General features: G+C 41.8%; 2 non-coding genes across 2 annotated transcripts; both read left to right on the top strand.

Annotated features, from left to right (window-relative positions):
* Nucleotides 819–890, top strand: TRNAA-UGC. The gene has a single exon. It is a non-coding gene; the product is annotated as a tRNA-Ala (tRNA).
* TRNAK-CUU lies at nt 1,354–1,426 on the top strand. The gene has a single exon. It is a non-coding gene; the product is annotated as a tRNA-Lys (tRNA).

Here is an 11,333-nt window from a genome sequence, read left to right as displayed (position 1 = left end):
CTCCACCTCATCTCCTATCACTCTCCCCTGCCACGTGGACCTCCTTAGTGTTCCTGCAGCAACATGGCAGAAAGACCCTATCTCAGGGCCTTTGAACCCTGGACCTCTCTTTTCCCAGACACTTGCATGGCTCACATCCTACCTTCTTCAAGCCTTGTTTCAAGTGTCACCTTCTCAAAATCACACGTTACTACATTCTCTTCCCATCGCTGGCTCTATTTTCTCTCCAGCACTCTACCGCCTTTGCAATGTGAGCTGTCAGAGGGAATGGACTATGTCAGATTTGTTCACAGCTGGACCTCCAGGTTTTTAGAGCAGTTCTTATACATAGTACCGATCGGTAAACTTTTCTTGAATTGAGTTAATTTAAACGGGGCTCAAAATTCAAATATACAGAGTGGTTCACAGGAGCCCCAGCCCCTTCCAATTCCAAGAAATCAACTTTGCAATTCTGAATTATTTTATACAAATATAATATATTTTACTACACCCCCCCCTTTTTCTTTAACAAATGTAGCATCCTACATTCAGTCTGGCTTTCATTTTTTCAGCTCACAGTTCATTTTGGGGCATCGTGCCAGATGATTTTCCCTTTATCCACGGCTGCCCTCAAGTGCTTAACCTGGCTGTATGCTCCCCTCCGGCGTTCTTTCATCGAGGCCTGGTGGCCTGGAGTCAATAGAGGATGCTGAAATAGCTCGAGGCGTTGCCCACCAAGCTTCGCAACCACTGGATTGTCGCGTCTGGCGAATGCCAGTCACTCGCGCCCTGCGCTTATAAACGGGTAAGGGGGAATAGAGAAACAGTTTAAAGCGCATGGGGATGTAGCTCAGTGGTAGAGCGCATGCTTTGCATGTATGAGGCCCCGGGTTCGATCCCCGGCATCTCCAGTGTTGGTGTGCACTTATTTTCTCCCTACACTACTGGAATCGTGAACACGCACAGTGTTCTCTAGAGCCGAGGAAGGACTCCGAAGCGCAGGTTGCATGGGGCGGTGGCGGCCCTCAAATACAGTATTTAGGATCTACATTTAAACTCCGGGCCAAAAAAATCATAGGGGCGAGTTTATGGATGGGAAGATTCTCACGTTTTCCCTCCTCCGAGCCGTGCGTCTCTCAGGAATGGAAAAAGGGCTAGGTCGCTGTCAGAAAAGGGCAAGCAGGAAACGAAAGGAAGAGGGAAGGATGGCAACTAAAGCAGAGAGAGCGGAGTTTGAGTTTTCCAGGCTGCCAAGAATTCTCCGTTTAGTGGCCCGATTCTCTTCAAACAGAATCCAACTTTTAAACTTAGAGGTAGATGCAGCCGGCCGGAATCCTACCTTGAAGTAAATATTGTTAATATACTTCTTTGCGGGCCCGGCTAGCTCAGTCGGTAGAGCATGAGACTCTTAATCTCAGGGTCGTGGGTTCGAGCCCCACGTTGGGCGTAAACGCACTTATTTTTGTCCTCAGAGAAAAGAGGAACTCCCTTTTCTTTCCAGAGAAAAGAGGAACTCCCTTACGTAAAAGTAAAGCAGCGTCCTATGTTACAAATCTCCAGTGTGTACTACTGATTAATGCATGTCATCATTTATGTACTACTAAGGTAGTTTTACTTATTTATTCATTTTTGGACGCGTCCTGAGTATTCTGATGCTCCCCGTCCAGGGACCGAAACAGCCACAGCACTGACAACGCTGAAGGCTTAACCACTAGCCCGCCCAAAATGAGTTTTTGAAACATCTTTTGAGTAAGTAATACCGTACTGTTCAAAAATTGAACCATCTTTGGAATAGATAAGTAATAAGATTCTGCTGTATAGCACTGGGAACTGTATATAGTCACTTATGCTGGAGCGTGATAATGTGAGAAAAAGGAATGTATATGTGTATGTGTGACTGGGTCACCTTGCTGTACAGTAGAAAATTGACAGAACACTGTAAACCTGCTATAATGGAAAAAAAATCATTTAAGATTTAGACCTTTTTTAAAAATTAAAAAATAAAAAATCACACAGAGTCTAATAGATAAGGAGTGAGAAAAAAAGAACCATCTATAAAAATACTCAGTGAAAAGAATTTAACTTCCATGCTCCCTTCTTAGGTGACAGCTTTTGTGTCTAGGCACATAATGTTCCAGAGTTTTTAAAAGCAAATATATTTCTATTCCCCCATTTTACACAAAAGATAATTGCAGCTCTGTTATATTTTGAAAACCTACCTTTGAAGACATAAAATGTTTCCTCACTCTTTTTTGCGGCTACATAATATTCCACATAGATGAACCCTAATTTGTTTCACAGATCACTTACTGATGAATACTTGTAATTTCCTATCTCTTGCTATTACTATCAATGCTGCACTTAATAAGCATGTAGTGTTGTCACTTTACACTTTTGCGCTTGTATCTGTGGGGCAAATTCCCAGAAGATTGCTGGGTCAAGGTTTATATGCATTTGTAATTTTATAGAAATAGGCAATATCCAGGCTAATATCCTGGATCCTACAGGGTAGTATTACCTCCCACCAGTCATGAGTGAAATTGACTGTTTCACCCCTCCCTTGGTATCAAGGGGCTGCTTTAATAACAAACCTAACACGTGACTGTTCCCATTCCCTTAACATTGACAGGGTCCTATAAGACATTATCTTTGCAGGGCCTACTGGGTATTACCTAGAAGGGAAAGAGGCTTTCCTTTTGCCCCTCGGAGGAGCATACTTGGACAAAAGATCCTGAAGATTATAGGATCTAATTTATGGTTTCTAATTCAATTCTCAAGGACAACATAGTTTTTTTCTCTTTTTAGGCCTGTATCTGTGGAGGCCATCATGATTTCTTTACTTGCAAACCCATGACACCTTTGGAAATGCCTGCTCAGTTATTTTTTTACTCAGCAGATTTTCGCCCTTCGACAGAAAGACTCCAAAATACATAAGAAATTTAATTCATATGTGATTTTCTATTTGGTCTTGGTGTCATATGGGCATATATAAATTATTAGTTCATACATGTAACTTGTAAAGTGGTCTATATTAATGATTATATATAATTTATAGGTAAATTATTAATCACCATCCACTTGAATATTTTTATTTAAAAACCTCATTTGAAACAAAATTATCTCCAGGTTTAATATATTCATGGCTATATTCTAATTAGTCTAAAAATACTCTAGTGTCATCACTTCCTTTTACAGTCACTGGTTTCCTTTTACTAGGATTGACAAAATCATTCTCTTATGGTCTGTGTGGCATCAGGAGAGATGGTTCAATCACCGTCAAACGCTCACCCCATTATTTTATTGCTGCTTATATCATATGACATTGGTTTAAGAATGTAAGTCTTCCCAGAAAAAAGGCAGGTCTCAGTCACCTGGGGAATGTAAATTTTGGGTAAGGAGGAACACAAAATATCAACCAGAGCAAGCTAATTCTGGAGAACTGCCTGCAAAAGGAAGAGTGGCCAAAAAAGATGACCCAGAATGACCTGCTCCTCTATTTTGTGTCAGGACCAACTGGATTAAAATCGCTAGATATTTTGGGAAACCCTCTCGCTGTCATTTGAGATGTTTAGTTTCTAAGGGCAAGGGAGAGTCTTTTAAATATGGAAAAAAATACATATTTCTTTTGTGGTTAATATTTAATGTATTACAGTTGCAAATGTTAAAGTCTAGTTTTTCTCAAAGTATTAAATATAACTTACAAATAATGTTGTTTTTCTTGTAAAGCTACAAATTTTTCAAACAACAGGAACAACCCCTTTCACTGGTTCTTTCATAAATTAAGGTCACCAAAGGCATCATCCTGAACATCTAAGCCACTGGTGATATTCCCTTAGACATTTCAAATTAAAATAATAGACTTTGTCTGAATTTTATCCATTTGTGGTGAGGTGAGGGAGGCACTGATCAAGTCACAAAGCTGGAATCTAGAGCTAATGTCTGAAACTCAATTGGTGCTGCAGCTCCCTGCCTTAACCATCAAACCACAGCACTTGAAAAGTCCAGGTATATTGCTTATTTGTAATTTTCTGAATGAACATATGTGTTCATTCATTAGACCTTAAAAACTCCATATTGTATTGAAAATATAAGATCCAGTGTTCTCCAGTCATGCAAACAAAACCAGCAATCAGATTGAGTCATCAAAATGCAGATCCAAGGAGTATAGATGCGGCTTCTTAGCCTCCAAGGCTTCCCTCCTTCCTTGAATCCACTGAGTTTACTCCTACTTCAGGGGCCTTTGATTCTCTGCTCCCTCCCAAAGATTGGAAGCCTGGCTCTTTTTTATCTTCCTGACTCAGCTCACTGTCACTTTTCCTTTTCTAATACATCTTTCCTGGCCCATCTTTCTAATACTGTCCTCTGCCTGCCACTTTATCAGATCATTCTCATTCATTTTCTTATCACTCTCTGAGAATTTGTTTTTGGTTCTTGGGGGGTTTTTTTGGGGCAGCGTGCGGCTTGTGGAAGTTCCTAGGCCAGGGATACAAACCATGCAGCAGCAGCGACTGGAGCATCTGCAGTAACATCACCTGATGCTTACACCGCTGAGCCACCGAGGAACTCCTATTTGTTATTTTAATTGCCTATCAGAAGGTAAACATCAGGAGGACAGGGACCTGGTCTTTTTCACTGCAACATAAATGAATTAATGAAGTTTCCTTTTAATAGGGCAAATTATAGGTTTGCTGCAAGGATGCAAAGGAGTCAATGTATGCCCAGCACCCAGAACAGTTTCTAGTCTAGAGTAAGGATCCAATTCCCAAATCCCAATTAGTGGGATTTGTAGTTACTAATATTACTGCCTAACCCTGAAGTTTTAGAGTAACAGAACAAACAGGGAAGGGGAGATGATCAGCAAAGGGACTATAGGAGTTCCCGTTGCGGTTCAGCAGAGACGAATCTGACTGGGGTCCATGAGGATGCAGGTTCGATCCCTGGCCTCATTCTGCAGGTTAAGGATCTGGCTTCGCGGGAGCTTGGTGTAGGTCTCAGATGCAGCTCGGATCCAGCGTTGCTGTGGCTGTGCTCTGGCTGAAAGCTACAGCTCGGATTTGACCCTTCGCCTGGGAACCTCCATATGCTGTGGGTGTGGCCCTAAGAAATAAACAAAATAGAGTGACTATAGAAGATAGTCTGTGAGATCTTCGAGGATAAAAAGAAAAGAGCAAGGGAGGTGGGAAGTGGTAGAGGTAGAGCTAAAACAGGAATGGTGGTGTTTTTATAATACCTTTTCTCTAATTTTTTAAAATATTGTAGTTGATTTACAATTTGTGTTAATTTCTGCTGCACAGCAGACTCAGTAATACATACATTTATACATATACACATATAAATGTGTATGTGTATATGTATATATTATCTTTTTTTTTTTTTTTTTTTGCCACATCTGAGGCATGTGGAAGTTCCCAGGCCAGGGATCCAAACCACAGTGCAGTTGTGACCTGCACCACAGCATTGGGGTCCTTAACCCACTGCACTACAAGGGAACACCCATATATATTCTTTTTCATATTCTTTTCCATTATGGTCTATCACAAGATACTGAATATAGTCTCTGTGCCATTTAACAGGATTTTTTTAGGTGTTTTTTTTTTTTTCAGATTGGAAGTATTTATTTATTTATTTATTTATTTATTTTTATGGCCATCATGTGGCATATGGAAGTTCCTGGGCCAGGGACTGAATCCAAGCTTCAGCTGCGACCTTCACAGCAGCTGTGGAAATTCGAGATGCTTTAACCCTCTGTGCCTCTGTAGCCACTGGAGACAGTGCCACCACATTCTTAACCCATTGCAACACTGGGAATTCCTATTTTTAAAAAATTGTATTAAATGTATTAAATTTTCTAATAAAAGATTTAAAAAATAAAGCAAAAAGTAATACAATTACTTTTGAGTGAGAGATTTGGGTAAATAATTTCATAATGATGTTGAGGTTTATTTGAAAAAAAAAGTAAAGATCTAGCAAACCTATAATCAAATAGAACTCTCAATATAAGCTTACCTCCTTTATGAATTACGCTAGGGTAATTCAGAAGTGGGGGAGCCAGGGACCTTTGGCCCCATGCATGGTCCTGGCACCCAGATTTGGCTCTTTTCTTTTACTCTTCACTTAAAGGGAAAAAAAAATCAAGTTCCTTGAACATCCTCCTGCATCCTAGAGCAGGAAAAATTATAGATAGGCCTGAAGCGTGAGTTGCCAGGAAACAAGGGTGCTTTCAAACTGTCAATGGACAATGCTAGAAAGGACATGGGGCAAATTTTAAGGGATAAAACTTATCTGATAGGCAGCTACAATTTAAACATCAAAAAGAGAATAATTTTAGTATTAATTGAAACAAGATGAATCTAGGAAAGCTGTTGAGCCCTACTGATAAGTTAGCAATAAATGTATCCCCAAAGAAATATGACGCACATGAGACAGTTTCCTGGGGAGTTTATTGCCCAGCCTGCAGGTTCTTCAGTGTTAATTGTGTTGCACTGGATTTGTTTACTGTTCCCCAAGGAAGACAGATGAGAGCTCTTATGTTAGCTGAGGCGCAGACCACAATCCACCTGAAGAAGAGCAGCAAGATTGAGTACCAGTCCTGGCCTCCTAGAGTCCTGGGGCCCCCAAAGAGGCCAGCTTGGAGGAGATGCAAGAAACACTCTGGCAGTCTGGAGCCAGGGATGTGGGAAGGGTACTGACACACCTCAAATCAGTCAGTAAAACATAAGGGGAAAAAATTGGGTCAGCAGGGGAAACTCTGGGAGAATTCTTCCAAGAGGGGTCCAAAATTCTTCACTCCTCACTTCTCTAGGGCTTCAAGTTCCATGACTGGGCTCTGGCCTTCTTAGTTAGGTTTACATCTGTAAACATAGGTATAAAAGAGCAATGATAAAGAGACAGCATGATATTGTGTGTGTAATTTATTTAAATTACAGGCGGCCTAACAAGTTTTGTCATCACTGGGCTATGCTTTGTGTGCATTTAAGATGTGTGAAACTTTACAGAGAATTTGATTTACCGCTTTGACGCTTTATTTACCTGACTTTCAAGTTTAACATAAGTCCTGGGAAAGAAGTTGCCTCACACATATAAGTTGGCCCCTGAGATGTATGAGAGCGTGAAGCCCATTTTCTAGGCGTAGAAGCAGGTGTCTAGAATCTGCTAGACGGTTCCAGGCGTAGAACCTTGTCCATCTCTGTTGACATCTCTCCCACCAGGAACTCTGGAGTGGGGACCTCAGGCACCGCTGGTCTAATTCTCTGGAGCCTTCGCTGCCTTTTCGCCTTGACCTCTGGTGCGGGTTTCCCAACACATCTGTCGCGTCTCACAGGCTGGAAGCGAGTGAGGATCGGTGAAAAAGGTGGCTGACCGAGACACCTCTGAAGACAATGAGGGTTCTTTTCACTGTTCCGCAGTGCCGCTGAAGACACATCGGACAGTGCGGTAAATGCCAGGTGGATCTGCACTGGGAGACGCGATGGGAACCTGAGCTAAGACGCCACCTGGAGGAGCAGAGTTGACGCCACATAGGACAGGTTGGGAGATGAAGGCTGGAAGTGAAACCAGTCAGGGTAGAAAAAGTCAGACTCGTTCGCAGTGATGTCGGTAACGTGGAGGCTGTCGCGAGCACCCAGCGGGAGCCCTTCACCAGCAGTACATTGGAGAACCAGGTGCTTTCCCGGCGGTGCTTACTTGAAATTTTCTTGGTGCCCGATTTCGTTTCCCATTCTCCGTCCTTTAGCTCCATCGTCTACTACTTTCTCTACCTTACGTTTCCTCACCTTATGTGATGTGTCTGTGCCTCAGTGGCCTCACCACTGCAAACTGGGAAACAAGAATTTTACCTAACAAGAATTTTTTTTTAGGTTCCTCTGAGGTAGCACCTACAGCAGGAGACACACTCAACATGATGCGATAAATGGTGTGGTTTTAACCACTGCTATCTTTCCTGGGAACACTCCTCCCCCGCCTAACTTCCGCTCTCCATTTCCAATTCACTCCTTATTGTACTTTTTAATATTTCATTTGCCATTGAGTGGCGTTCCACATTTTGCTGCCTTTCAATCCCCTAGGATTGTAAGTTCTGTGAAAGCAGGCTTTAATGACACAGCTCACCTTCTTTTGCAATACAGACCTGGATATCTGTCGTATACTATCTGAAGGGAACTGGTATTAGATTGTAAAAGACATGAGTATGGATAAAATTGTAATACATTATGTATACATTCATGCATATACATTGCAGCAACAAATGACAGAAGTGAACAAAAGACTAACTTGTTCAGGGACCTTGGGTATATTAGGCAATCATGATAACCACTACACTACAGAAACCCACAGTAGTCTGGCCTTTTATATATCCTATGGGACTTATGGTCATAGTTTTTGCCCAGATCCTCCAACCCCTACCGTTAGGTCAGAGACCTTGGAATTACTCTGCCCTGGAATACTGGTCCCCTGGTAGCCCCATTTAACAGTGTTTACCAACCCATTAGTGGGTTGTGAAATCAGGTAAGTCCAGCAATTAAAATAAAATAAATTTTAAAAAAGGGAGTGAGTAAAAGCAGTGGGTCTCACAAGAGGAAAGGTGAAAAGTGGCTTGAGACTGGGTAAAAGCCCTCTCCATTATCTCTTTCTTCCACAGAGACAGCTGCAGGGTATAAATTTTCGCATAATTTGTACTCTATTGACACTTATGATCTAAAGGATTCAAAAACACAAAATACATTCAAAGTATATGAGATTTGAATATATTTTCATCAAAATGTAAATTAAATATGAACAAGCAACAACAAAGTTAAGTTTACATATGATTTCAAAATACATATTTCTTTTTGTTTTGTTTTTGTCTTTTTAGGGCCATAACCTAGGCATGTGGAGATTCCCAGGCCAGGGATCCAATCAGACATGCAGCTGCTGGCCTATACCACAGTCACAGCAGTGCCAGATCTGAGGCGCATACGTGATCTACACCACAGCCCACTGCAACACCGGATCCTTAATCCACTGAGCAAGGTCAGGGATCAAACCCGCATCTTCATGGGTGCTAGTCAGATTCATTTCCGCTGAGCCACGATGGAAACTCCAAAATATATATTTCTTATAAATTATACGGGATTATTAAGAACAAAAAGGAGTTTGAAATTATTGAATATCAAACTTTAAGCTGATGTTATTTAAATAAAGCTGAAAATTTTTATTAAATTTTGGAAATGAAAATGAAATCTTTTCAAGTATTTTATGAAAATGAAACAACAATCCAATGTCCAGAACTGGGATGAGATTTAACATATGTTATATGTAGATCTACATGCATGCAGATTTTAAGAGTAGTACCAATGGTTTAATATTGCAAAGTGTTTTTCTGTCTCTGACACTTCCCAAAAGACCTATGTAGCCAGGAATTGGAATGGAAGCTGAGTCCCTCAGAGTAGGGATCTTTACTTAGGTGTCTGTGACATGGAAGCCCTTCTCCCTCAGTACAGGGTGGGAGGCCTCCTTGTCTGAGTCTAGTTCAAGGTCACCAGGGTCCTGCAGGAGGCCCAATCCATGGACACTTTACCATTTCCCCTTGCTAGGCCATAATTTAACTCTTCCCATTTGTCCCCTAAAGCACATCTTGACCCCCTTTGCTTGGATGGAAGCTTCACTGCTACATTTCCTCCTATTCCAACTCTTCCTCCAAGTACCTGAGGCCATCTCCCTGAGCGTCAGATCACAGCTTGACCCACCCTCTATCCCAGCATCTGTGACTCCAGCTATGACCACTCTCTTGTGTCTTGGACATGTCCTTTTATATGTTTCCAAACCTGTTGAAGACTGAACTCATTTCTCCTCTCTCCCCCATCACAGTTTCCGATCTCGGTTATTAAACCATGGAAAGCAGAAATCTGAGAGACTCCTCTCCTGCCCTATATATAAACCATGCATCCAACTACTTAACCTGCTTCTCTGACTTGCTGCTGCCTTACCCCTGGCTCCAGCTGCCTCCTGTCCTTCCCATGGTTGTGTTCTCCCAGCCTTTCTCCCTGACACAGTCTCACTCCCCCCACACCTCTTGCTCATCATTCCTCTAAGATGTAATCAGTCCTTCTGCCTCTACGGCCTTAATCAGTGCTGGAGAAAAAGACCAAAGATCCTACCATGGGTTTGCTTAACATACCAACTGGTGAATGCCAAGAACAATGTGGGTCACTAATTAAGAAGGAGATTCCAAACCAGACCTGGCCAGACAGGTGGCAGTGGAAGGTGTGGAGAGGAGAGAAAAGCAGGAATTGTAGCAAAAACTTGGATAGGCATGTCCTTGGCTTGTTGGGAGTCAGGGAAGAGAAACCTGTACACTTTGGCTTCTTCCTAATGAAGAAGCAAGGATTCTTTTAGGAATGTTTTCAGGTCGGAGTGCATGTGGTTAAAACAAAATGAAACAAAACAAACAAATAAACCCAACCTGAAACTACTGTGCAAATGAATCCACACGCATTTGTGCAAGGTGAAATGACTTTGAACACCTGCTTGTTTAAACCTGTACTTTTCAAGAAACGATCCTAGTAACAGCAACTCCCCAGGCACGCATGAGCTAGGACCATGCTAGTAACTTGGCCTATTTTACAAACTTTGCCCAGTTCCTGTCCTGTGTGCGCTTGGAGGCTGTCATGCTAAATCTTCTCTAACTCCCCCTTTTTGATACATTTCTGAGACTATAGGTGGTACTATCTTTCACTTAGCAAGTTTAATAAACAAGTTTCATAATCAACAGACTTCTCTTATGGTCTGGTATGTATGTAGGAAGACTTCTATAGACGGAAAAAAAAGAAAATGGGCTTAATTTGCAGGAATAAATGTAAAGGAATAAATGCAAGTGTAGTTAAGGAAGAATTTTGTGACAAGACTGGTAAACTGAAGGTGTTCATGTTGGGGTGGTTCCTTCAAAGGACATTTTTACATTCTTTTATGTTTGGAGGGAATGTGGAGGCTGGGATATGTGGGGCAACATTTCACAAAAGAGTGTCCATAAATAAAAGCATAAAGAGAATATATTGAACTTGAGAGTCTCAGATACCAAAAAGCATCTTTTTCTTTACCAGACATCAGAACTGGGCTGTGGCATTGAGAAAGCGGAATACCAACCTCTAAATTACCTGGTAAGGTGGTCGCTAATGTGGCGGCCCTTGGTTCCCACAACAGCTTCTGGAAGTTACTCCTGCTCTCCTTCCCAGGGCACTTGCCCTGGATACCTGGGTGAGTCGTTTGGTAAATAGAGGGTGCAGAACGCATGTTGAAAGATAATAGACAGATTTCAGCAAGAGGAATGATAGACCGAGAAGCAGTCACCAAAGAATTTGTCCTCAAACACCCACCCGTCA

The sequence above is a fragment of the Sus scrofa genome, chromosome 2 (assembly GCF_000003025.6).
Source record: "Sus scrofa isolate TJ Tabasco breed Duroc chromosome 2, Sscrofa11.1, whole genome shotgun sequence".
NCBI lineage: Eukaryota > Metazoa > Chordata > Mammalia > Artiodactyla > Suidae > Sus > Sus scrofa.
This window is presented reverse-complemented; position numbering and strand designations above follow the sequence as displayed.